The sequence below is a fragment of the Adiantum capillus-veneris genome, chromosome 7 (assembly GCF_014529385.1).
Source record: "Adiantum capillus-veneris isolate H3 chromosome 7, ASM1452938v2, whole genome shotgun sequence".
NCBI classification, from domain to species: Eukaryota; Viridiplantae; Streptophyta; class Polypodiopsida; order Polypodiales; family Pteridaceae; genus Adiantum; species Adiantum capillus-veneris.
Window position 1 is genome coordinate 42,508,526 of NC_140937.1, and position 23,192 is coordinate 42,531,717.

The 23,192-nt window shown below is 48.1% G+C and overlaps 1 protein-coding gene across 1 annotated transcript in view; it reads left to right on the top strand.

Annotated features, from left to right (window-relative positions):
• Window positions 1-568: 568 nt before the first annotated feature.
• The window catches only part of LOC147453744 (gamma aminobutyrate transaminase 1, mitochondrial-like), a 90,000-nt gene continuing 67,376 nt past the window's right edge, over window positions 569-23,192 (top strand). Inside the window, exon 1 of the mRNA XM_086515841.1 lies at window positions 569-742. The gene's annotated coding sequence lies outside the window, so the exon portion shown is untranslated. The remainder of the gene's footprint in view (window positions 743-23,192) is intronic.

Genomic DNA, 23,192 nt, shown 5'->3' on the forward strand with positions numbered 1-23,192 from the left:
ACGTCTCACTTTAGCTTGTCGACATAGCACAACTTTTTGGCCGGTAGGGCATGTTGTAAGGAAACACTGGGTAGTGCAAGCTACCGTAATGGGGTCACTAACTTCAGAAGGGCCCTCCATAGGTTCTACAATTTGATGGACCTATGGGGGAGCCCTTTAAGAGCCAATTCACACATAGCTTGGGTTCGCAACTGGTTGCCAACAAGTTGTGAACTTTTGAGATTCCGGTGAAGGGTTACCACTAAAAAGCTCACAACTAGTTGGTAGCCTTGCTCGAAGGGGAGGGTGTGGTCGGGTATGAAACTGCACAAAGACGAGGGCATTTTGCACTTTCCAAGCTTGCCAAGGGAAGACAAAGAGCACGATGTGCGCTATTCCAAGCTCATGCCTATTTTATTAGTGCGAACAATATAAAAATACAGATTTTTGGGGTCTTCACGCGAATGCAAAAGCTGTTGTTGCTTGTTGAGAAAAAGTTTGCAACCTCCTCACCATGTGAACTGACTCTAACATTTCGTTTGCAAATTGCGTTGTCCCTTGCAGCTCCTTTTGGGACTTGGAGGACACTTGGCAAAGAAAGCCACGCGGAAGCTACTCTCTCTCTCTCTCTCTCTCTCTCTCTCTCTCTCGCGCGCGCGCGCGCACACACACACATACATTACCGTGAGCTTGCCGGGCAAGCGATGGTGGCTTCCCAAGAAGCCAAAGTTTCAAGCGGCTTGGACAAGCATATCAACAACGGGTGAGTACATTTGCTACAGAGGTTTTCTATGTTCACGTTTCTATTCATTCAACAACGGGTGAGTACGCCTGCACATGCACCTAATTTTTCTTGCATGCAACGGCATCATCTTCCTGCATGAGTTCTTTAGTATGAGCATACATAGGACATTATGTTTTGAACCAGTTTGGGTCTCTTTTTCTATATTGAATGCTGTCTCTACTGGCTTGTGAATCTAAAGTCTACTTCGGCCACTTTCTTGAAGCCAATGTGGACTGCATCGTAAGGATATTACATAAGTTGTATTATCATTTGCACAAGCTGGGTCAGTGTTTGCTTTCCAAGAAATAGAGAAGTCTAGGAGTGAGCTAAGAATACAGCTAATGAAGAAATAGATGATGCTTACATGAAGATGTCAACCAAAGACTCCCAACTGTTTATCTTGTAGAAACATCCACAGCCTGAGAGGGTGAGAATAACATCAATGCTCTATGCCTTTTGGGCAGTGGGAAAGAGAACGAAAAAGGGCTATAAAGAGAGAACCTAATAACCAAGGTTTAAGGAGCATATATGATGTCCGACAACAAAGCACTATGTACAGGATAATCTCTTTTTCGAATGAACGAGCTTAAGACAACATGAGCATGAGCTTGCTTTCATGGCCATGGACAAGCGCATATCTTTAAGTTGAACCACCACATTTTCGTGGATTAAAGTCATTATTTTTTGGATAAGCTTACCATACCATTGGATTTTGATGAGACATAATTGAAGAGTTAAGATGGGTGAATGGTTCATTTGGCTGAAAAGAAAGCTTCTAGTTGCTCTACTTAGAGAGTTTGCATTCATGCATGAAGAGAAACCTTGTGATTGCATATCTGACACAAATAGAATTTCATAGCACCTCTTATATATGCATGAAAGAAGCATCTTTGCTGATAGCACAGGATATGTCACATGAGAAAGGTTATATCAATGGAGATGCAGCGTCAACAACAAGTTGATGCTTGTGCAAAGTAGATGCTCCAGTTTTCGAAGGATCCCGAGTAGGTGAAATTTTTGACCCAGCACTTGATTGATGAGATGCATTCCCGATGGCATACAACCATCGACTCACCATTAAAGTCAACCCTGAAGAAACCTCCTTATCCACGGATGTTCACCGAAGATGAACTCGGTGACGTTGTCGAAAGACGAGTCAACCAGCTTCTAGGGCCACAAAGCATTCGAGAAGAGGCAGCAAGGGAGAAAACTACCCTGGTTACTTGGGTCGTCAATCTTCTTTTGCGAATGCATGAAAACAAAAGAAGCATGTATGCTTCGAGGGTTTGTCCAGTTCGTCCTCATCTTCTTCTAACAGTTTTGACAACCCTTCCTCTTCTAATTCGAGGGTTGAGGACAGAAAGGGCAAGAAACGAGGAAAGAACCAGAGACATGGAAAGAACAAGAAGAAGGTTAAGAAAAGCAGATCCCGACAACAAAGCTTCGATGTTTTTCATAACAATTGAAATATCAAAACCGTCCCAATCGGCTCGCGCTACTACTGCACGCTCCCCCCCCCCCCCCCCCCTCTGCTGCGCCGTCGCTGTCCCCCCCCCCCCCTCGCCCTCGCGCTTCCTCCAGCCCCCGCACTGCCCCCCCCTCCCCTTTGCGTTGCCTCCTGCCACCCCGCGCTGCCCCCCCGGCCCTCACGCTGCCTCCCTCACCCTCGCGCTGCCTAGCCCAACCCGCCCCCCCCTTGTGCGCTGCTGCCAGCCGCCCTTGCCCCGTGCCGCCCCCCCCCCCCCCCCCCCCCCGGCCGGCCGCTGCCTTCCCTCCAGCCCGTCCGCTGCCCTCCCCCCCTCCCTGGCCGCTTCTCCCCCACCCTGCCTGCAGCCTCTTGTCTCTCGCTCGCCGCTCTCTCCATCCCCCCCCCGTCGTCCTCACTGTTCCCGAAGGTCTTCTACACCTGGCTCTGCAGCATTTCTTCTTCGGACGAGTGCTCGGCGTACTCGGTTGCAGACTTCCTTCATCGTCCGCTTCTTCGACTCAGCAGTAGACACAGATGGAGGCTCCAGCTCCGCCACAGAGGGACTCGCCTGAAGCCCCCTCGCCCAACCCCGCTGAGCCCACCATTCGACTTGCTCTTTCGCTTACAGAGCAAGCGAGCCTTGCCGCAGAGGTAGAGCGCTTGCAGGCGACTTCTGTCATTTGCAAGGTTCTCGGCACCCGTCCTAGCAGAGGAGAGCTGCGAGACCTTCTCGAGGCCCGCCTTCTCGCAGAGGTGGGCAAGATCTTGGATGTCCAGATTCTCGGACGGGGGTACTACCAGATCGAGTTTGAGACTTCAGAGATGGCCTCCAAGGTCATAGCTATGAGTCCACTGGCCATCCGAGCATCACGCGCCCACTTTCGACAGTGGCGACATGGTTTTGACCCGACTTCGGATGTGCTCGTAGAGGAGGCAGACATCCCCATCTCAGTTTGCTTTCCGGGTTTACGGAGGGAGTACCTTCCACTTCTCTCCAGGATTGGCTCCGCCATTGGGACTGTCCTAGAGACACCTCGTACGGCAGCATCAGTAGCTGCCAAGGCGGCTGGCATCCCTTCAGTTCGAGTTTTGGTCAGAGATACCCACACGCTCCCGAAGGTCATCCTTCTGCCTCGGGTGAGTGGGGGTTGGTTTAGACAGAGTGTGGAGTACTCGGGTCCCCCGAACCAATGCTTCATTTGCAGACAGATGGGCCACCTAGCGAAGGCCTGTCCATGGAGGAGGCCACGACCTGCACCTCAGCCTCAGCCCCAGCCTACCAAGGCTGGGCCGCAGCCACAGCCAGTGGCACAGCGCACAAATTTAGAGCCATCCTCCGAGCCTGGGGCTCCAGCGGAGGAGGGGTAGCAGCAGGCCCGTGGCCGTCGACACCAGGGGCCACAGTGACAGCCTGGCACTCAGAGTGGCCCTCAGGTGCCTACTCAGCAGCAGTGGGTTCCCACGGGGAACCGCTTTGGTCCTCTTGAGCAGGAGGAGCCCCCTACGCCAGCCTCCACCTCAACTTCACCCTCGCCAACCGCCCCACCTTCAGATTTCCCCTCCTCCTCCACATCCCCTCCCCTGCCCTCTGCTCCCGCCTACTCCCCTCCTCGCCCTCCTGTCTCTGTCGCCCCACCCCGCTTCTCCCCCCCCCCCCCCCCCCCCCCCCCCCCCCCCCCCCCCCCCCCCCCCCAGCTCCTTCTCCCCCTCCTCCTGCTCCAGTACCACAGTCGACTTAGGAGACTGGTCCCTCGCCGGCGGCTAGGAGATCTCTTGGCAGCGCCTTTGCCACGAGTCGCCTAGCGAGAGAGGGTCAGCCCTTCTTGCGGCCCCCTCTGCATATTCATACATCTTCCCTTGCAGCTATCCCTCGTGGTCTGACGAGCATTGACCTCCGACCCCGCTGGGATTTCTTCGACTACGGGTTCACTCACTTCCTCGGCGATTCCGCAGCAGACCACGAGGCAGCCTACTTCAGGGTCCATGCTTTGTTCCTCGCCGCTAGGGGAACAGAGGCCTTGGACTCAGCAGTTGGTTTCTCCTTCCCCCTCTGTGGGAGGACCGAGACAGAGTGGTCCTTAGACTCAGTGGTGGAATGGTTGCATACACAGGTTCTCGAGTTCTCTCACCACATGGGAGAACTTGGAGTTACAGATTTGCTGCAGACTTTGTGGCCACTGGCCAAGTTTGCGGTGACACCCCCAGACTCAGCAGGATGTAGGCACATTGTGGTGTACTTTTTTGCTGATACGCAGTGTTTGCCTTGCTATGTATACATTCATGAGGACTCCTGGACAGAGGAGGTTGCTTTACGCACGGCTCGCTCTGCTTGGGCTTGGGCCAGGCACTGACTGCAGTCTCGCCTATCTAGAGGACGCTCGGATGCGGATTACTCCCCATCCAAGCCAGCCTCGAAGATAGCCCGTCTTGCTACTGCGGCAGCATCTGTTCTCTCTCGCTCACCATGAGGATCGTCTCGTGGAACGTGTAGGGACTAGGTGGGCCCCAGTTTCAGCGACAGCGGGGCCGATTGCGTCAGGAGCTTCAGCGTTGCCTTGTGGGAGAAGAGATTGATCTCCTTATGCTTCAGGAGCACCATTTGTCTGAGAGCCGCATTCGGTGATGTGGTCAGATTTTGCGTGGACGGTATGATACCTTTTGGTCAGCTGCTTTTGGACCTGGAGGCATCCAGGGTGGGGTATGTATGACTATTGCGGACTCATTGCAGCAGGCCATTGTGGGCAGAGGGATTATTGTCCCAGGCAGGGCTCAGTGGATTACTATGCAGCTTCAGGGTGGCCTTGTGGGCTTCCTGAACATCTATGCGCCCAATGTGGCGAGTGCTCGTGCAGAGTTTTGGTCACAGATTGTCGAGTCTTTGCCACAGGTTGACCATTGGTCTGTAGGAGGGGACTTCAACATGTTGGAGGACCCTTCTGACAGGATCGGAGGTAGCCATGCTACTGTGCATGGAGTCGAGCTAGCAGCTTGGGAGAGGTTGTGTATGACTTTGAGGGTCTCGGATACATGGCAGCATTCTGGCTTTGTGAGGCCTCTAGAGAGTCTTGCCTTCTCTAGATCGGACCGCAGAGTGGGAGGAGTGAATCTATCGCAGATAGATCGCTTCTACACTAGTGACCACTTCAGTGACTTGGGGGGCTCAGTGGGCATCCTGGCAGGGACATCCTTCTCGAACCATGCACCAGTGATCCTCACAGTGGCAGACAGGCAGAGGAGTGGGAGCACGATGCTTCGCATCCCAGAGCGGGTCTTGTTGGACTCAGCACTCAGAGAGAGGGTAGAGGCTCTCTGGACAGAGGGCATGGACAGCCAGGCTCTACCTGCAGACAGAGTGGCCTTAGGCCTAGCTCAGCTTAGCCACTTTTTTCTACAGGAGTCTCTGGCTCGATGGGCTGCAGCGAGAGAGGAGCAACAACGTCTCAGACGAGGCATTGCTTCACTACAGAGGATGCAGGAGCAGCATCCAGACAGTCCATGGTTGGAGGAGCAGTTACAGCAGGCTCGACAGGAGCTTGCTTGCACAGAGGAGAGGCGCCATGAGTTTTCCTTTCACCGACAGGCATCTCAGTGGACTCAGGTGGGTGACAGAGTGAGAGGTGCTTTTTTTGAGATAGTGGGACCTCGGCACTCGCATGCCAAGGTCAATCAGTTGAGGAGACCAGATGGGTCAGTTGTTTGTGAGCCCGAGGATATGCGTGCAGTTGCTACTGACTTTTACCGTGATTTACTGTCGGCTGAGCCCCAGTCAGAGAGACAGGATGCATGCAGGGAGTAGGTTTGGGCACAGATGCCTTGTCTTGTGACAGAGGAGATGCGCCAGAGGCTAGAGATACCTCTTCAGCTTGAGGAGCTGCACACGGCTCCTAGGGCCCTCCCTCGTGGTAGCTGTCCAGGTGAGGATGGGCTGACTCCCAGTTTCTTCTTGGAGTACTGGGACCTACTTGGCCCAGATCTATGTAGTGCCTTTCAGTACATTCTGCTCACAGGAGTGATGCCGGATAGCATGAGTGAGGGCCTGATTTACCTCATTCCAAAGGAGGGTGGCTCCTTGGATGAGATTCGACAGTGGCGCCCCATCACCATCCTAAACTCAGCCTACAAAATTCTTGCCAAGGCTCTGAGTTTGAGGATTCAGCCACTTTTGGAGAGCCTTATACATGGGACTGAGACAGGTTTTGTCAAGGAACGCAGTATCCTTGACAACATCTTCACCTTCTGGGAGGCTTCTGCCCTGGCACGACTCCGTGGGGAGGACCTTGTGATTCTTCTTCTCGATTTTGAGAAGGCATACGACAGAGTTGACTAGGACTTTCTAGAGGGCACGCTACGCAGGATGGGCTTCTCAGATGCTTGGATCAAAGGGGTGTCAACTTTGTACAGACAGGCTCACAGTCAGGTGCTTTTGGCAGGCGGTAGAGGTGAGCGCTTCATGCTCACACGATCGGTCAGACAGGGTTGTCCTCTTGTCCCCTTTCTCTTTCTGTTCTATGCGGAGGCGATGAGCAGATTTTTGGTGTCACAGCAGGTTGGTCTGAGGGGCTTAGCACTCCCTATACGGGGAGATGAGCTTTTAGACGCTGAGTTTGCCGACGACTCGGCCTTGTACTTAGAGGGCCAGGAGGCCAATTTACACAGATGTGAGCAGGCTTTGGAGACCTTCTGCTGTGCATCGGACGCACTGATCAACTGGAGAAAGACAGTGGCTTTCTCGGTTGGCAGTGCTCCTGTGTCAGATTGGATGCCAGGAGAGGGTTTCAAGTGGATTCCTCCAGGGATTGCAGTTCGGTACTTGGGTTGTCAGGTTGGTTTGGACTTGTCCCCCGAGCAGCAGATTGCTCCTCTTCTCCTGTCCATCAGGAGAAAGCTGTTACATTGGGGCTCAGCACGACTTTCGCTGGCTGGTAGAGTAGTAGTTGCCTACCAGGTGTTGTTGGCGACTATGTGGTACATCACTTCTTGCTGGATCTTCTCGAGTTCTTGTATCAGCCAGGTAGAGAGGCTGATCAGGAACTTCCTTTGGTCAGGTCGCGACACTCAGATTGCCCGAGCCAAGGTGGCTTGGTCGGTCATCACACTTCCTTGTTCTCAGGGAGGGCTTGGGATCATTGATCCAGCACAGCACAGCAGAGCCCTTCTTGGGAAGTTCGTCGTCAGAGGACTTCTTCCAGGCGAGGAGCCCTGGAAGGAGTTCTTGCTGCAGAGGCTTCGTGCCAGGGTGCCTCAGTCAGGAGGCCCTTGGCAACCTTCAACCAGATGGATCTTTACAGAGCTACGCCGAGTTGGTTTGAGCAGGAGACTGGCGGACCGATTTGCTGTGAGTTTGCTTCGATCTTGGGAGCTCTTACGGCGTGGCCTAGAGCAGAGACCGCCGACGTGCACGGAGGAGCACCTACGGCAACCCCTCGTCTGGAACCCCATGGTTAGCACTCAGAGAGGCCACTTGGTTGGGAGTCGGCCTCATGTTTCTTGGGGTCCCATGGCAGCTGGTTCAGCGCGCTCTTTAGGTGACTGGCTAGAGTTCACAGGTTTGTCGGAGGAGGTGCAGGCTGTCCAGCTACAGGGCATGAGAGGGGTGCAGAGCATGTGTCAGGACATCTTAGAGTAAGTTCCAGCTGAGTGGCTCACGCCTCTCGAGCCTGTAGCACCCCGGTGGATGGGAGCCTTCACGCGACTGGAGGTTCTCATTTCAGTCAGGGCTTGCTTAGAGACTGTCCCAGCCCTGTTCTTCGAGCTTCAAGGTGGGGGACGCTTACAGCGAGTTGCAGTAGAGGCCCCGCAGGTAGCAGAGTGTTGTTTCCAGAGGATCCGAGTTGTGGGCATCTGTGGGAGGACTTGCGTCTTAGACCCTGACCCAGCAGCTCTTGAGACAGGACACTGGAGGCTATGGGCTTGGGAGTGCTGTCCACTGGCACGAGTACAGTGGGATCCTAGTGAGTGGCTATGGAGGGACCCCTTCTCTTCTGCAGACCGCCCAGGAGTCCCCTTCTTTCAGTACACTGTTCGGCTTGGACGTCATGTACTTGCAGCACAAAGAGAGGCCCGCCCCGCTGCAGCACGTCATTGGCAGGAGGAGGGCCTCACAGTCGAGTTCTTGGCAGCTTTTTGGCAGAGGCTGTGGGACTCCAGACAGCCGAGGCGAGTCACCTTGTTTCAGTGGCTGGTCGCACATAGAGCCACAGCAGTAGGGAGCTGGCTTGTGCATAGTGGTCTCTCGGCCACATGTGTAGCTTGTGACCATTTGGTGGAGAGTCAGCGTCACTGTCTTTGGGACTGTCCCTCGGCCCAGCAGGTGTGGCTACGAGTTCTTCGGCTGATGCCTGCTCTCTCCACGGCTCGACAGTACACTTGGGGGGCAGCGGCTTGGTCCACCCTCACGGGCCCGGCACTTCAGTTTGAGCTATCTTCCACCAGCAAGATGATAGTGATTAAGGGGGGGCGACCTACACTTCAGCCTGCTACAGAGCTTACTCCACTGGAGTGGTGCAGTGAGAGAGAGGAGTGTTGGGAGCTCATCAGTGGCCTGACACTTTGGTTCATTTGGCGGGCCCGTTGTTTCCGCATCTTTGAGGCTCGCCTTGTGCCACCAGCAGAGACTGTTCGTGACTTTTGGCTAGAGCTGATCCATACTCTCAGAGGACAGCTTGAGGGATTACAGGGTAGCTCCAACCGCATGCGGGAGCGCCGCGAGGCTTTCCTTCGACTCTGGCGCCCTGGGCCTTTCTACACCATAGTCCAGGGGGTGCTCAGATGGCACTACTGTCCACCTGTGTGGCTTTTCCCTCCTCCCATCTCTTGATTTAGCCCCATTGTATATATGCTGTTTTTTCATTGGGAGAGTCTCCCCATCATGCTTGTTGTAGCCCTCTCTTGCAGAGGTGGTTGTAGCCCTATGGGCAGTTTTCATTAACTAGTAGAAGGATCTTTTTCTCGGAAAAAAAAAAAAAAAAAAGCAGATCCCTTTGTGACAATGCGCTCATCATTTCTTTGAATGAAAACACTAGAAATATCTGTACTCCGATGTCTCAAACGAGAAAACCCTCTCACTCATAATTCCAGGAGTTCATTTAGAATTACATTTCCTTCAAATACAGCTTAATGTTTGGAAAGAAGCTACAGGAAGGTAAACATTCCAGAACTTCTGATCATAATCTTTAAGGGCATCTTCCTCTTCAAATAGCATTTAGTTCCATGCCGAGAGAGCATATGCTTCAAAGGATGGTGTTAACCACATAGATGCAAAATGTTTCTTGAGTCCACCTTCATGTTTTGGGAACTTGGCCTTGCAACATGTTTGTTGACCATCACTGTTGAGCATTCCTCTTCAAGGAAAAGGAAGCCTTCCTAGTCAAGAGAGGCTTCATGTCCGTCTTTATTATTGTGTTCAACCTTGACATCCGCTCACTTTTCCTCCTGCTTATTGATGTTAATGTCCCTTGAATTCTCCATTACTGCTGAAAATTAGCGTAAATTCTGGAAACCCTGCCACGTCAGCATGCGTTTCACGGAAATCTACAGCCACCGAGAGTGCAATGTATTTAGCTAAATCGCATCTAGATCCACTGGGGACCTCATAGATGCCCGATTGACTAATCCTTATTGCAACCATGTCTATCGAGACCGTTTAGACCGAAATGTTTTAGTCATTTCGTCTATCAGTTCCTGCACTTAAACAAGTCAAGAACAAATCTGTCACGTGACACATCCAACCCTATGTGTCCATGGACAAGCTACAGCATGATGAGGATTTAGTTTAGTCAAGTCAGTATATAATAGGAAGTGATCTGGCACTTTTGTGAGTCTGTTCGCAGACTGTGCATGCCCAAGCACTTAGTGTAGATGCATATCCTCCGGTTGCACACAGCATGGTCATAAGCATTCCCATCAGAATCCTTCAGAGGAATTTTCTAGTGCATTTAGCCTATTTTTCTTATTTTTGACATTTTTCACTTATTATTTTTAAGTGACTTTTGTTGGAAAGGAGGTAGGTCAAATTGAGTAAGTTTGTATATAAGCAAACCTAGACTAGCACTAATTGGCAGAAGAGGCAGTAGGAGCACCATTGCTCAACAGGCAACTTCTCAGCAGAACCCCAAGCCCTAGCGTTTTTGCTCCACAGCAACCACCTAGTGTTTTTGGACCAGATCAGCCAGCGTTTTTGCTCTTGCAGATCCCTGACGGCAGAAGACTCAACAAGAGACCTAGCGTTTTGCAGTTGCAGGCCATCCGGCAACAGCAGAACCATTTTCAGCCCTAGCGTTTTTTATTTGCAGATCAACCCCAGCGTTTTGCAGATTCACTGCGACGGAACATCAAGAACCATCAGCATTTTCAGTTTTCAGGCTTTAGACACCGCAGATCAAGTCCCGAACCTCGCAGATCTCACCTTCCCGCAGCAGTTCCTCGCCGCACAGTCAGTTTCCGCAAGGTTTATAGTTTCAGCTCGGAAAACGCATATTTCAGCATCTGCGTTTTCAGCTCGTCGTCATCATCGACATCGTCACTGACATAGAGTCAAGAATTCAGCAGATAAAGATTTGCAGATTTCAGCCCTTTTTTCAGATTTCAGCCCGTCTCGTCGTCGTCCTCATCGTCGTCAAGTCCAAGCATTGTAGAGATTTGTGCAATCATAAGTAGACTGCTCTCGCCATAGAGAGTGGGGCCTTCGGAGGAGGGTTTTACGTCGTCTCTGGTGTCGTATTCTCTTCTCTCTCTATCTCTCAGTCTCATGTACTTTCACGCACGGTGTCCATCCACTTTGTTTGTGATCATTGCACTCTCTCATTAAGAACGGAAGGCTCTACCTTCCATAAGAACAAAAGGAACCTTGAGCACAGTTCGGAGCACTCATCTTGAGCAAAGTTCAAACATTCATTCCGCTGCACCTTATATTGGTATCAGAGCTTTGGCAGTGTTCTATATAACTCAAGAAAAGAACCACTGATTTTTTTTGCTTGTTGAGGTCGCACGAACCCAAGTTCACTTGGGCGTGTCGATTCCTAATCTTGTTTTTGAAGAGTGACAGGAATCCCAAGAAAGAAGGGCTTGTCCAGCCTCCCCTTGTGCCTCTTTTCTCTCATTGATAGCGGACCGTGCACTTCGCGACCGGCCAATCAACATGAGGTGGAAAAAAGCAACCTTGGTGTGAGCGCAAGGCCGCCAAGGGGTACGCCTGCGGAAAAGAGCAGAACTTGGGTGAAGAGAAGATCCTTCTCTAACACACAGTGCAAGCGAAAGAAGAACCTCAAGAACTCAAGAACCTCAAGACCCGCAAGAACCTTAAGATCTCAAGAACCCCAAGAACCAAGACCCCCAAGAACCCAAGTTCCTCGTGAACTTAAGAACCCAAGACCACAAGAACCCACGACTTCAATGGATAGTCATCACTCGAAGCGGAATGGCTACTTCGCTTGAAGGTGATGAGCATGAGAGAGGCGAAGAAGAATTTTCCTCACCATGAGGTTTTTCCGACCCTCCTTCTTTCCCATCTACGTCAAGGATTGCACTAACTCCTATGGAGGCTTTCATGGACATGAAGTTAGACCGCGAAGCACGAAAAGCACAAAGAGAAGTAGACAGAAAGGCCTACAAAGAAGAAATGGCAGCCATAGAGCGTCAGTACGACTTGGAAGAAAAAGAAAGTCAAGCCAAATTGGATCGCAAGAATAAAGAAAGTCAAGCCAAATTTGATTGCGAGAACAAAGCCATAAAAGAAAAGAGCGGCCAACACATGAAAGAGTTCTTGCAACTCTTTTCTCAAGTGCAGGCACAGATGCAAGAGTTTCGGAAAAAGGAGACTCTCTAAGTCTCTTCTTCTCCAAAGCATGACACACATGATTTGCATGATTATGATAAGCATGATGATTTGAATGACAATGATTTGCATGATGATTTGGACAATAAGGACAAGCATGATGATTAAGATGTGATTTCTCACAAGCATGATGATTTGCATGATCAAGATGTGATTTCTCACAAGCATGATGAGTTGCATGAAGATGACGTGATTGTTCACAAGGATGATGTGTTAGTTGATACTTTCTCTAGTGAAGCTAACCTCATTGCAGAGACGATCAATCACGAAGACCCGATCGTGGCTCTCAAGCCTAGGTCCAAAGAACCCCCTCAGGAAGAACCCTCACATGAAGTATTATGTATTCGCATGATTCATACGCACGCATTGTATGAGTGTTTCATTCGTGATCGTTTCTTGTATTTGCATCGGCGTCTTTATGTGATCCCTTTTTCTAGACATGACATATTATACGTTGAGCACGTTTCACTCATGAATGAGCACGGATGTATGCGGATTGTTCATGAAAAGCTGAAAAGTATGCATTCAAGGAAGTCACATTCATGTCTCTTCCTTGGCATGACACAGTTGTAGAAAGAGCACATGAAAGTATGAGCACCAAGCATGGGCATTTCCGTTGTGAATTGCCACAGTTGATTGCTCTAGATCATAAGAGAAAGATTTGATCTCATTGTTTGCGTGTGTGTGGTGAACCGTGTGGCACTCCGTCTCTTTGTCCATCTACATTGTATGCACAGTCTATTAGGACGGCATGATTTTTTCCAATCACTTCACATGGAATAGGTATGTTCATGGTTTTGTGCTGGAAATGGTTTCGGCAATTTTCAGCCTCGGAGATTCCTGAAGAAGGTGGACCTACGTCCATAGAAGAAGTAGAAGCATTGAAGGAGACTCAGAAGACTTTGTGTCGCTTTTGGCGCGGCCCAAAGAAGCAAGCGTTGCAGACCTTTATGAAGTTCAAGTATCGCACGATCCACGCATCAGAGTGGGCCGACGAGGAGTCCTTTCGAGGATTCCGGATGCTATTGGCGATCTCCCTCGACGCCATACAGTTCGGTACCAGTACCTCACTTTGAAAAGGAGGGGATGTCACGTGACACATCCAACCCTTTGTGTCCGTGGACAAGCTACAGTATGATCAGGGTTCAGTTCAGTCAAGTCAGTCTAGAATAGGAAGTGATCTGGCACTTTTGTGAGTCTGTTCGCAGACCGTGCATGCCCAGGCACTTAGTGTGGATGCATATCCTCCGGTTGCACACAGCATGATCATAAGCATTCCCATGAGAATCCTTCAGAGGAATTTTCTAGTGCATTTAGGCTATTTTCCCTATTTTTGACATTTTTCACTCATTATTTTTAAGTGACTTTTGTTGGAAAGTAGGTAGGGCAAATTGAGTAAGTTTGTATATAAGCAAACCTAGACTAGCACTAATTGGCAAAAGAGGCAGCAGGAGCACCATCGCTCAACAGGCAACTTCTTAGCAGAACCCCAAGCCCTAGCGTTTTTGCTCCACAGCAACCACCTAGCATTTTTGGACCAGATTAGCTAGCGTTTTTGCTCTTGCAGATCCTTGGCGACAGAAGACTCAACAAGAGACCTAGCGTTTTGCAGTTGCAGGCCATCCAGCGACAACAAAACTATTTTCAGCCCTAGCGTTTTTTATTTGCAGATCAGCCCTAGCGTTTTGCAGATTCACCGCGATGGAACATCAAGAACCATCAGCATTTTCAGTTTTCAGCCTTTAGACACCGCAGATCAAGTCCCGAACCTCGCAGATCTCACCTTCCCGCAGCAGTTCCTCGCCGCACGGTCAGTTTCCGCAAGGTTTACAGTTTCAGCCCGAAAAACGCAGATTTCAGCATCTGCGTTTTCAGCGCGTCGTCGTCGTCGTCGTCATTGACATCGTCACCGACATAGAGTCAAGAATTCAGCAGATAAAGATTTGCATATTTCAGCCCGTCTCGTCGTCGTCGACAATGTCGGCAAGTCCAAGCATTGTAGAGATTTGTGCAATCATAAGTAGACCGCTCTCACCATAGAGAGTGGGGCCTTCGGAGGAGGGTTTTACGTCTCTGGTGTCGTATTCTCTTCTCTCTCTATCTCTCAGTCTCATGTACTTTCCCGCACAGTGTCCATTCACTTTGTTTGTGATCATTGCACTCTCTCATTAAGAACGGAAGGCTCTATCTTCCATAAGAGCAAAAGGAACCTTGAGCACAGTTTGGAGCACTCATCTTGAGCAAAGTTCAAACATTCATTCCGTTGCACCTTACAAAATCACTATCATATTATCGGGAATTCCAGTTCATAAAGTCATACAACAGAATACTGTCAGCTCACGGAATCCCTGAAACTCAAAAGAGACATTAGTGACTTTAGTATCAAAAATCGGGGCAATCTGTTGACAAAGCAGTGGAGCGACTCCACTCTAGGTAAACATGACAGTAAAGTAATGTGAGGTAAGGCTGCGAGTCAAGAAGAATTGGTTGCTATTCTTAGCATCCAAAAGAATGACGAGCAGGTAAAGTTTCAAGTAAAGCATTCAAAGTACATGCATACAGATGTCATCCTTGGACATCAATGGTTAGACGAGCACAAGGCCTACAAAGAAGATACAGTGCTATTGCTCTACTTTCCAAAGGGTAGCAAGCAACAATTCTAGGTATCGTTAATGTTGGACAAGAATTAAAGAAAAATCTCGAAAAAAAAGGTATAGCTAAAGTGGACCTTCAACCAACTAGCACAAAAGAAGTGACAACATATGCCTCTACATCAAAGGACCATCATGGATCAGCTTCTTCAAGCAAGTCCAGTTTTCAAAACTTCAAGTCAATTGATGACCCAAACAAAATCTCTAGGGAGACACCAAGAAAAGCAAGGGTATTTCAACCCAAGTACTCAAGAAAACAAAAGAAACTCAAACAAGTATTTGCTCATAGCAGTTTAGTAAAAGTCAGTGATCTAGTGTGGATTGAAGACATTAGATCAACATAGACTCGACAAACACATGGGATGGATAGCATCACAATTGAGCTTTAAAAACAGGAGTACTATAGAGGTACTGGGCACCAATTTCCACCCAGCTGAGCTCGGGGTTCAATTTTGGAATAGACTATGCTAAACCAAATGCTTCAAGGTAAAGGTTCACAATCTGAGGAGTATCTACCAGGTCCTCTTGCTCCATCCACTTCGCATCCAATGCAGGATAGTTCTTGAATTTAACCAAGAACCGCCTTATCATTTTACCTTTTACCTTTCTTTCTTTATGTGCCAAAATCTGTTCTGGAACGAGTATCTCCTCGTTTTCCTCCACTTCGGGTTGCTCATCAAGCTCCCCATCATCGGGTACATCGCCTTTAAAAGGCTTCAAGAGACTCACATGAAAAGCATTGTGAATCCTCCAAGTATTGGGCAGCTTTAGTGGAAAGGAGACATCATTTATCTTTTTGGAAATGTGGAAAGGTCCATAGTATCTCATGCTAAGCTTTGGAAAAAGCCGCTCCTTTTCCTTTTTCTTTCTTCGGCGTGCCTTCTCAAAACGTGAGAGCACCCTATTAGTCTCCCATAATTTCAAATCGTGACGATGTCGATCTGCTACTTTTTTGTGTCTTTCTTGAGATTTCTGCAAAGCCTCCGGGACCTTGGCAAAAGCCGTGTTCAAGTCCCGTGTGTACTCGTTGGCTTCAAAAATCTTATCTTTCGTGCTTAGGAAGAGTGGAACCTTCGTAGCACCTTCAATAATCTCAAATGGTGCCTTCCACGTCGAAGAGTGTATCGTGTTACCATAGGCAAATTCCACCAAAGGTAAATACTTTTCCGTTACATGAAAAGCTTTCAAACTCAAAAGCTTCTAGTCCAAAAAGCAGTTTACATGAAAAACTTTCAAACTCAAAAGCTTCTGGTCCAAAAAGCAATGCCAAAAAGCTGCCAGCGAAAATCACGGAAATCCATACAGCCTACCACGTCATCATGCCAAGTGCAATTTTCGAAAATCAGCCACGCTGTTGCAGTTTTAGGGTTAGGGTTTTCAGAATTAGGGTTTGTAGGTTTTAGGGTTAGAGTTTTCAAAATTAGGGTTTGCAGGTTTTAGGGTTAGGGTTTTCAGAATAAGGGTTTCAACAGTTAGGGTTTTTGGCAGAAATTAGGGTTAGGGTTTTCTGCTCTCGGGCAACCACGTCATCACTTTGTGACACTTCTTCTATTACTTGTTCTTCTTAGGGTTTAGGTTCCCCGGCCACATCTATAAGTTGGCTCCATTCTTTAGGCTTTGGCACGTCAGCAGTTTGTTACATCTCCCTTCTTGAAAGAGAGTAATCGTCCTCGATTATAGCATATCTGCAAAACAACTCAAGTTAGCTCAAAAATTTCCGAGGGTCATTCCGAGGGACAATCAGTTTGCTCTTTTCATTAAGGAGTTAGCTTCTCCTTTTTGCTGTTTTGATCAAGGAGTTAGCTTCTCCTTTCAGCTGTTTTGATCAAGGAGTTAGCTTCTCCTTTCATCCAAATCGGACTCTTGATATTCCGACATAGTAAAATTAGCCATCACACCCAGACCACACTGATCTTCCACGGGTGTCTTGATGCACTAAAATTACATACCCAGGTAATTCCATCCAATTAGGAATATTCAGTAGTTGGCACATCACAATGCAACACAAATGCTCACATATGCATGTTACAAGACATAGAAACATAAAGCTACCGATGAACACTCCTCCCGCATAACCTAACAAGGTCCGGGCCGGGAGATATTCAACGACTCCCTCATCACTCCTCCTGCATAACCTAAAAAGGTTCGGGCCGGGAGATATAGAGGCCTTTTACAACCAAACGCCCCCCAGACCACAGCCTACGTCGTTTGGAGGTGCTGAGAGTAACCACTGCTCAGACTTCTTAATACTCCTCCCGCATAACCATCTAGGTCCGGGCCGGGAGTCACAACAACAATTATTTTACAAGCATACAACCAAACGCTCCCCAGGCATCGGTCTGCGTCGTTCTGAGGTTCAAACAATACCAAAATAGTATTTCTCACTTCTCCACCCGGGAGTAAAATCACCAATCATTGAAACCAGTATCAAACCGGAGTTAAACAATTCAAATCGGCACCAAAACAGGTGCAAAACAGATACCATCCATTTCAAACAAATTCCAAACAGGATCACCAAACAAGATCAAACAGAACTCAAACTTAAAAAGAAATCTCGACATCAGCCAAGCTCGAAAAGTCGACTGACTTTCCATCTTGAAACCTGCACCAAAAATTAGGGTTAGGTTTCTTCCATAAGGTCGTAGCCGATGACAGCATGGTCTATCAGCTCTTGGACAAACAGTGTTTCTTTGGCGGCGATGGTAGTCCCAAGATAGCAATCGCACTGAACCTCCAAGGTTATCTGATCGTGAGGTGTAAGGTGCAGCGGAATGAATGTTGTTTTTTCTCAAGATTAGTGATCTTTATCGCTCAAGGTTCCTTTTAGTTCTTTAGGGAAAGAGAGAGCTTTCCGTCTTGTAGAGTGTTGTGGTCGCGAACAAAGTGAGTGGATATTGTGCGTGCAAGTGAATGAGACTGAGAGGAGAGAGAGATACGACACCCGAGAGGTTGTAAAACCCTCCTCCAAAGGCCCCACTCTCGTCGGCGAGAGTGGTCTATTCTTTGATTGCACAAAAGTGTACAATGCGTATGCAATGGACTGATGCAATGGGACTATGCTGATGACGACGACGACTTGATGGTTGAAATCTGAGATCTTCTAATCGTTGAAGTCGGGGCTGTTTCAGTGGCTGAAATTCTCTGTTTTGGCTGCATTTTTATGGCTGAAAATGGGGGAACGTCTGCAACCATCTTGGGGCTGATCTGCTACTGCGTCATAGGCTGAAAACTGCGAGAATCCAACTGCTGAATTTTGCGTTTTTGCTACTGCTGAGCTGGCGTTTTTGACAAGGCTGAAAAAACGCTGAATCTGCAATGATGTTGGCGTTTTTGTCAAGGGCTGAAAAATGCTGGCTGGGATGTATCTGCTGAGGTTGGAACGTGAGGCAAGAGGACTTGTCGGCGATGGCTTGCTGGGAGGAAACGCCAAAGGGAAGGAGTGGATGGCGAGGGTCTACTGTTGAGGGGGGGTACTGCTGAGAAGTTGCCTGTTGAGCGGGAAGCTCCTGCTGCCTCTTCTGCCAGAAAGTGCTAACTTGGGTTTGCTTATATATTAACTTAGCAAAATTGCCCTACCTACTTTTGTTGGAAAGTCACTTAAAAATAATAAGTGAAAATCCCAATAAATAAGAAAATAGGCTATATGCACTAGAAAATTCCCCTAACTGATGCTAATGGATTCTGATGGGAATTCCAATGATCATGTTGTGTGCAACCGGAGGATATGCATCTATGCTAAGTGACTGGGCATGCACGGTCTACGAATAGACTCACAAAAGTGCCAGATCACTGCTAATCTAAACTTGACTGAACTGACTGGACCCTGCTGTGGTGTAGCTTGTCCACGGACACATAGGGTTGGGATGTGTCACGTGACATCCCCTCCTTTTCAAAGTGAGGTACTGGTACCGAACTGTATAGCGTCGAGGGAGATCGTCAATAGCATCCGGAATCCTGGAAGGGACTCTTCGCCAGCCGACTCTGATGTGTGGGTCGTGCGGTACTTGAACTTCATAAAGGTCTGCAATGCTTGCTTCTTTGGGCCGCGCCGAAAGCGACGCAAAGTCTTTTGAATCTCCTTCCGTGCTTCAACTTCGTTTAGAGATCTGCTTCTTTCGTCTTCAAGAATCTCCATGGCTGAAAATTCCTGAAACAATCTCCAACACAAAACCATGAACATACCCAATCCATGTAAAGTGAAGGAAAACAATCTTGTCTTCTCTAAAGACTGTGTATGCAATGTAGATGAACTAATAGACGGAGTGACAACCCGTTCATCAAACACATGCAAACAATGCGATCGAATCTTTTCTGTTTGATCGAAATCAATCAACTGTGGCAAATCACAATGTAAATGCCCATGCTTGGTGCTCATACTATCATGTGCTCGTTCGGAAACTGTGTCATGCCAAGGAAGAGACATGGAATGCGATTTCCTTACATACAAACTTTTCATGAACAATCCGCATACATTCGTGCTCATCCATGAGAGAAACGTGCTCAACATACAATATGTCATGCCTAGTGAAAGGGATCACATAACGGTGCTGACTAAAATACAGAAAACCTTCACGAATGAAACACTCGAACAATGCATGCGAACACACAATACTTCTTGTGAGGGTTCTTTGGACTAAGGCTCTAGAGCCAAGATCGGTTCGTCCTGAATGATAGAATCGTCCTGTGGGGGTTCTTTGGACCTCGACTCGAAAGCCAAGATCGGATCTTCGTGATTGATCGAATCTGCAACGAGGTTAGCTGTGCTAGAAAAAGCATTCACTAATACCTCATCCTTGTGAACAATCACATCATCTTCATGCAATTCATCATGCTTGTGAGAAATCACGTCTTGATCATGCAAATCATCATGCTTGTCATTGTCATCCAAATCATTATGCAAATCATTGGCATCCAAATCATCATGCTTATCATTGTCATTCAAATCATCATGAAAATCATTATCATTCAATTCATTATGCTTCTCCTCATGCAATTCCTGTGTGTCATGCTGTGGAGAAGAAGAGACTGAGAAAGTCTCCTTTTTCCGATTCTGTTGCATCTGTGCCTGAGCTTGAGAAAAGAGTCGCAATAACTCTTGCATTTGAGCTTTGTTCTCGCGATAAAATTATGCTTCTATGGCTGCCCTTCTTTCTTGGTACTTACGCTCAATGGCTGCCATATCTTCTTTGTAGGCTTTTCTTTCTGCTTCTCTTTCTTGGTCCAACTCCTCCATAGGAGTTAGTGCAATCTTTGTCGTAGATGGAAAAGGGGGAGGGTCGGAAAAACCTCCTGGTGGGGAAAATTCTTCTTCACCTCTCTCATGCTCATCACCTCCAAGCGAAGTATCCATTCTGCTTCGAGTGATGACCATTCTGCAATCATGGGTTCTTGTGGGTTCTTGTGTTCTGAAGTCCACGAGGGACTTGGGTTCTTAAGTTCACGAGAATCTTGGGTTCTTGAGGGTCTTGGTTTCGTAAGTTCACGAGGAACTTGGGTTCTTGAGGATCTTGAGGTTCTTGATTCTTGAGGGTCTTGGGTTCTTGAGATTCTTGAGGTTTTCTTTCGCTTGCAAATCGCGTTGGAGAAGGATCTTCTCTTCACCCGAGTACTACCCTTTTCTGTGGGCGCACCCCTTGGCGGCCTTGCGCTCACACCAAGGTTGCTTTTTCCCACCTCATGTCAATTGGCCGGCCGCTAAGTGCACGGTCCGCTCTCAATGAGTGAAAAGAGACACAACGGGAGGTTGGACAAGCCCTTCTTTCTTGGGATTCCTGTCACTCTTCAACAAAACACGATTAGGAATCGCCACGCCCAAGTAAACTTGGGTTCGTGCGATCGCAACAAGCAAAAAAGTTCTTGTGGTTCTTTCCTTGAGTAATGCAGAACACTTCCAAAGCTCTGATACCAATGTTAGGTGCAGTGGAATGAATGTTGTTTTTTCTCAAGATTAGTGATCTTTATTGCTCAAGGTTCCTTTTAGTTCTTTAGGGAAAGAGAGAGCTTTCCGTCTTGTAGAGTGTTGTGGTCGCGAACAAAGTGAGTGGATATTGTGCGTGCAAGTGAATGAGACTGAGAGAAGGAGAGAGAAGAGATACGACACCCGAGAGGTTGTAAAACCCTCGTCGGCGAGAGTGGTCTATTCTTTGATTGCACAAAAGTGTACAATGCGTATGCAATGGACTGATGCAATGGGACTATGCCGATGAAGACGACGGTGATGACGACGACGACTTGATGGCTGAAATCTGAGATCTTCTGATCGCTGAAGTCGGGGGCTGTTTCGGTGGCTGAAATTCTCTGTTTTGGCTGCGTTTTTATGGCTGAAAAAGGGGGAATATCTACAACCGTCTTGGGGCTGATCTGCTACTGCGTCATAGGCTGAAAACTGCGAGAATCCAACTGCTGAATTCTGCGTTTTTGCTACTGCTGAGCTGGCGTTTTTGACAGGGCTGAAAAACGGTGAATCTGCAATGATGCTGGCATTTTTGTCAAGGGCTGAAAAACGCTGGCTGGGATGTATCTGCTGAGGTTGGAACGTTAGGCAAGAGGACTTGTCGGCGATGGCTTGCTGGGAGGAAACGCCAAAGGGAAGGAGTGGATGGCCAGGGTCTACTACTGAGGGGGGGTACTGCTGAGAAGTTGCCTGTTGAGTGGGAAGCTCCTGCTACCTCTTCTGCCAGAAAGTGCTAACTTGGGTTTGCTTATATATTAACTTAGCAAAATTGCCCTACCTACTTTTGTTGGAAAGTCACTTAAAAATAATAAGTGAAAATCCCAATAAATAGGAAAATAGGCTATATGCACTGGAAAATTCCCCTAACTGATGCTAATGGATTCTTATGGGAATTCTGATGATCATGCTGTGTGCAACCGGAGGATATGCATTTATGCTAAGTGATTGGGCATGCACGGTCTACGAATAGACTCACAAAAGTGTCAGATCACTGCTAATCTAAACTTGACTGAACTGACTGGACCCTGCTGTGGTGTAGCTTGTCTACGGACACATAGGGTTGGGATGTGTCACGTGACATGAGGAGACATCTACTGAGGGATGTCGAGGAATTTCAAGATATAATCTGCTAGGGTTTCCATGGTAAGCATTTCAGGATACCCCACTCTGCCAGAAGTTGAAACCATATAACTCCGGGTAATTTTTATTTTTTTTTCTTAAAAGCTTGCCAAGTACTTGGAGTATGCTGCTTGGTAGTTGTAGACATCAACATCTGCATGGCACTGCCTCTGAGAAAAAGAATGACTCGAAACAAATCCTCGATCCTTCTTTTGCAAGTGATCTTAAAGGCTTATGCCTTGTAAGACACTACGGTGAAGACGGGAGCGCGCCCGATGCGCTATGAAGTAAGGGTGGGCGTCGCTAATAAGTCCGGGTTGGCGGGCGAGATACCTCGAATAAAATCTGTCTGCTCTTTTGTAGGACCGGTATGCTTTCAGAAAAGCACACGCCTGATGCTCTGATACCACTGTCACAAGGCGGACACCAGATGCCAATAGAAAAGAACAGACTGAACAGACTTTTAGCTCTTCAATAACAACTGAACTGAAAGAGAGAGACGACACGCGACATGGAGTGGCGGAATTCCACCCTATAGAGTATTGGCCCCAAACCTTGGCGCCCCTTTCGGTATTTCTTTATATGGCATCATCAAAGTACAAGCCAGTACTCAAGACTCTGCACCTTCTCCAGGAAGCATGCCAGAGAATGAGCCCTAGCCTCATATTTAAAGGCCCTTGGCCTAAAAAGCAGTTTACATTCAAAGCTTTCAAACTCAAAAGCTTCTGGTCCAAAAAGTAGTTTACATGAAAAACTTTCAAACTCAAAAGCTTCTGGTCCAAAAAGCAATGCCAAAAGCTGCCAGCGTAAATCACGGAAATCCGTACAGCTTGCCACGTCATCATGTCAGCGCAATTTTCGGAAATCGGCCACGTTGTTGCAGTTTTAGGGTTAGGGTTTCCAAAATTAGGGTCTGCAGGTTTTAGGGTTAGAGTTTTCAAAATTAGGGTTTGCAGGTTTTAGGGTTAGGGTTTTCAAAATAAGGGTTTCAACAGTTAGGGTTTTTGGCAGAAATTAGGGTTAGGGTTTTCTGCTCTAGGGCAACCACGTCATCACTTTGTGACACTTCTTCTATTACTTGTTCTTCTTAGGGTTTAGGCTCCCCGGCCACATCTGTAAGTTGGCTCCATTCTTTAGGCTTTGACATGTCAGCAGTTTGTTACAAGCTATGCCGTGGTGACCCGTAAAAGGTGGACAGTGGCGTTCGGTTAAAACCTTTTCCCTTAACGGGTGTGTAACGCACATCATTTTCTTCATCAAGTAGCCATCCCGAATGGAATATCCCGCTATTACCTTCCCATTCCGTATCCGAGTGAAAATATCTGCAAAATCTTTATCTGTGGCACACTGATCGACCATATCCTCAAAGCTCTTATGATGAATCGCGGAAATAGCCAAAACCAACG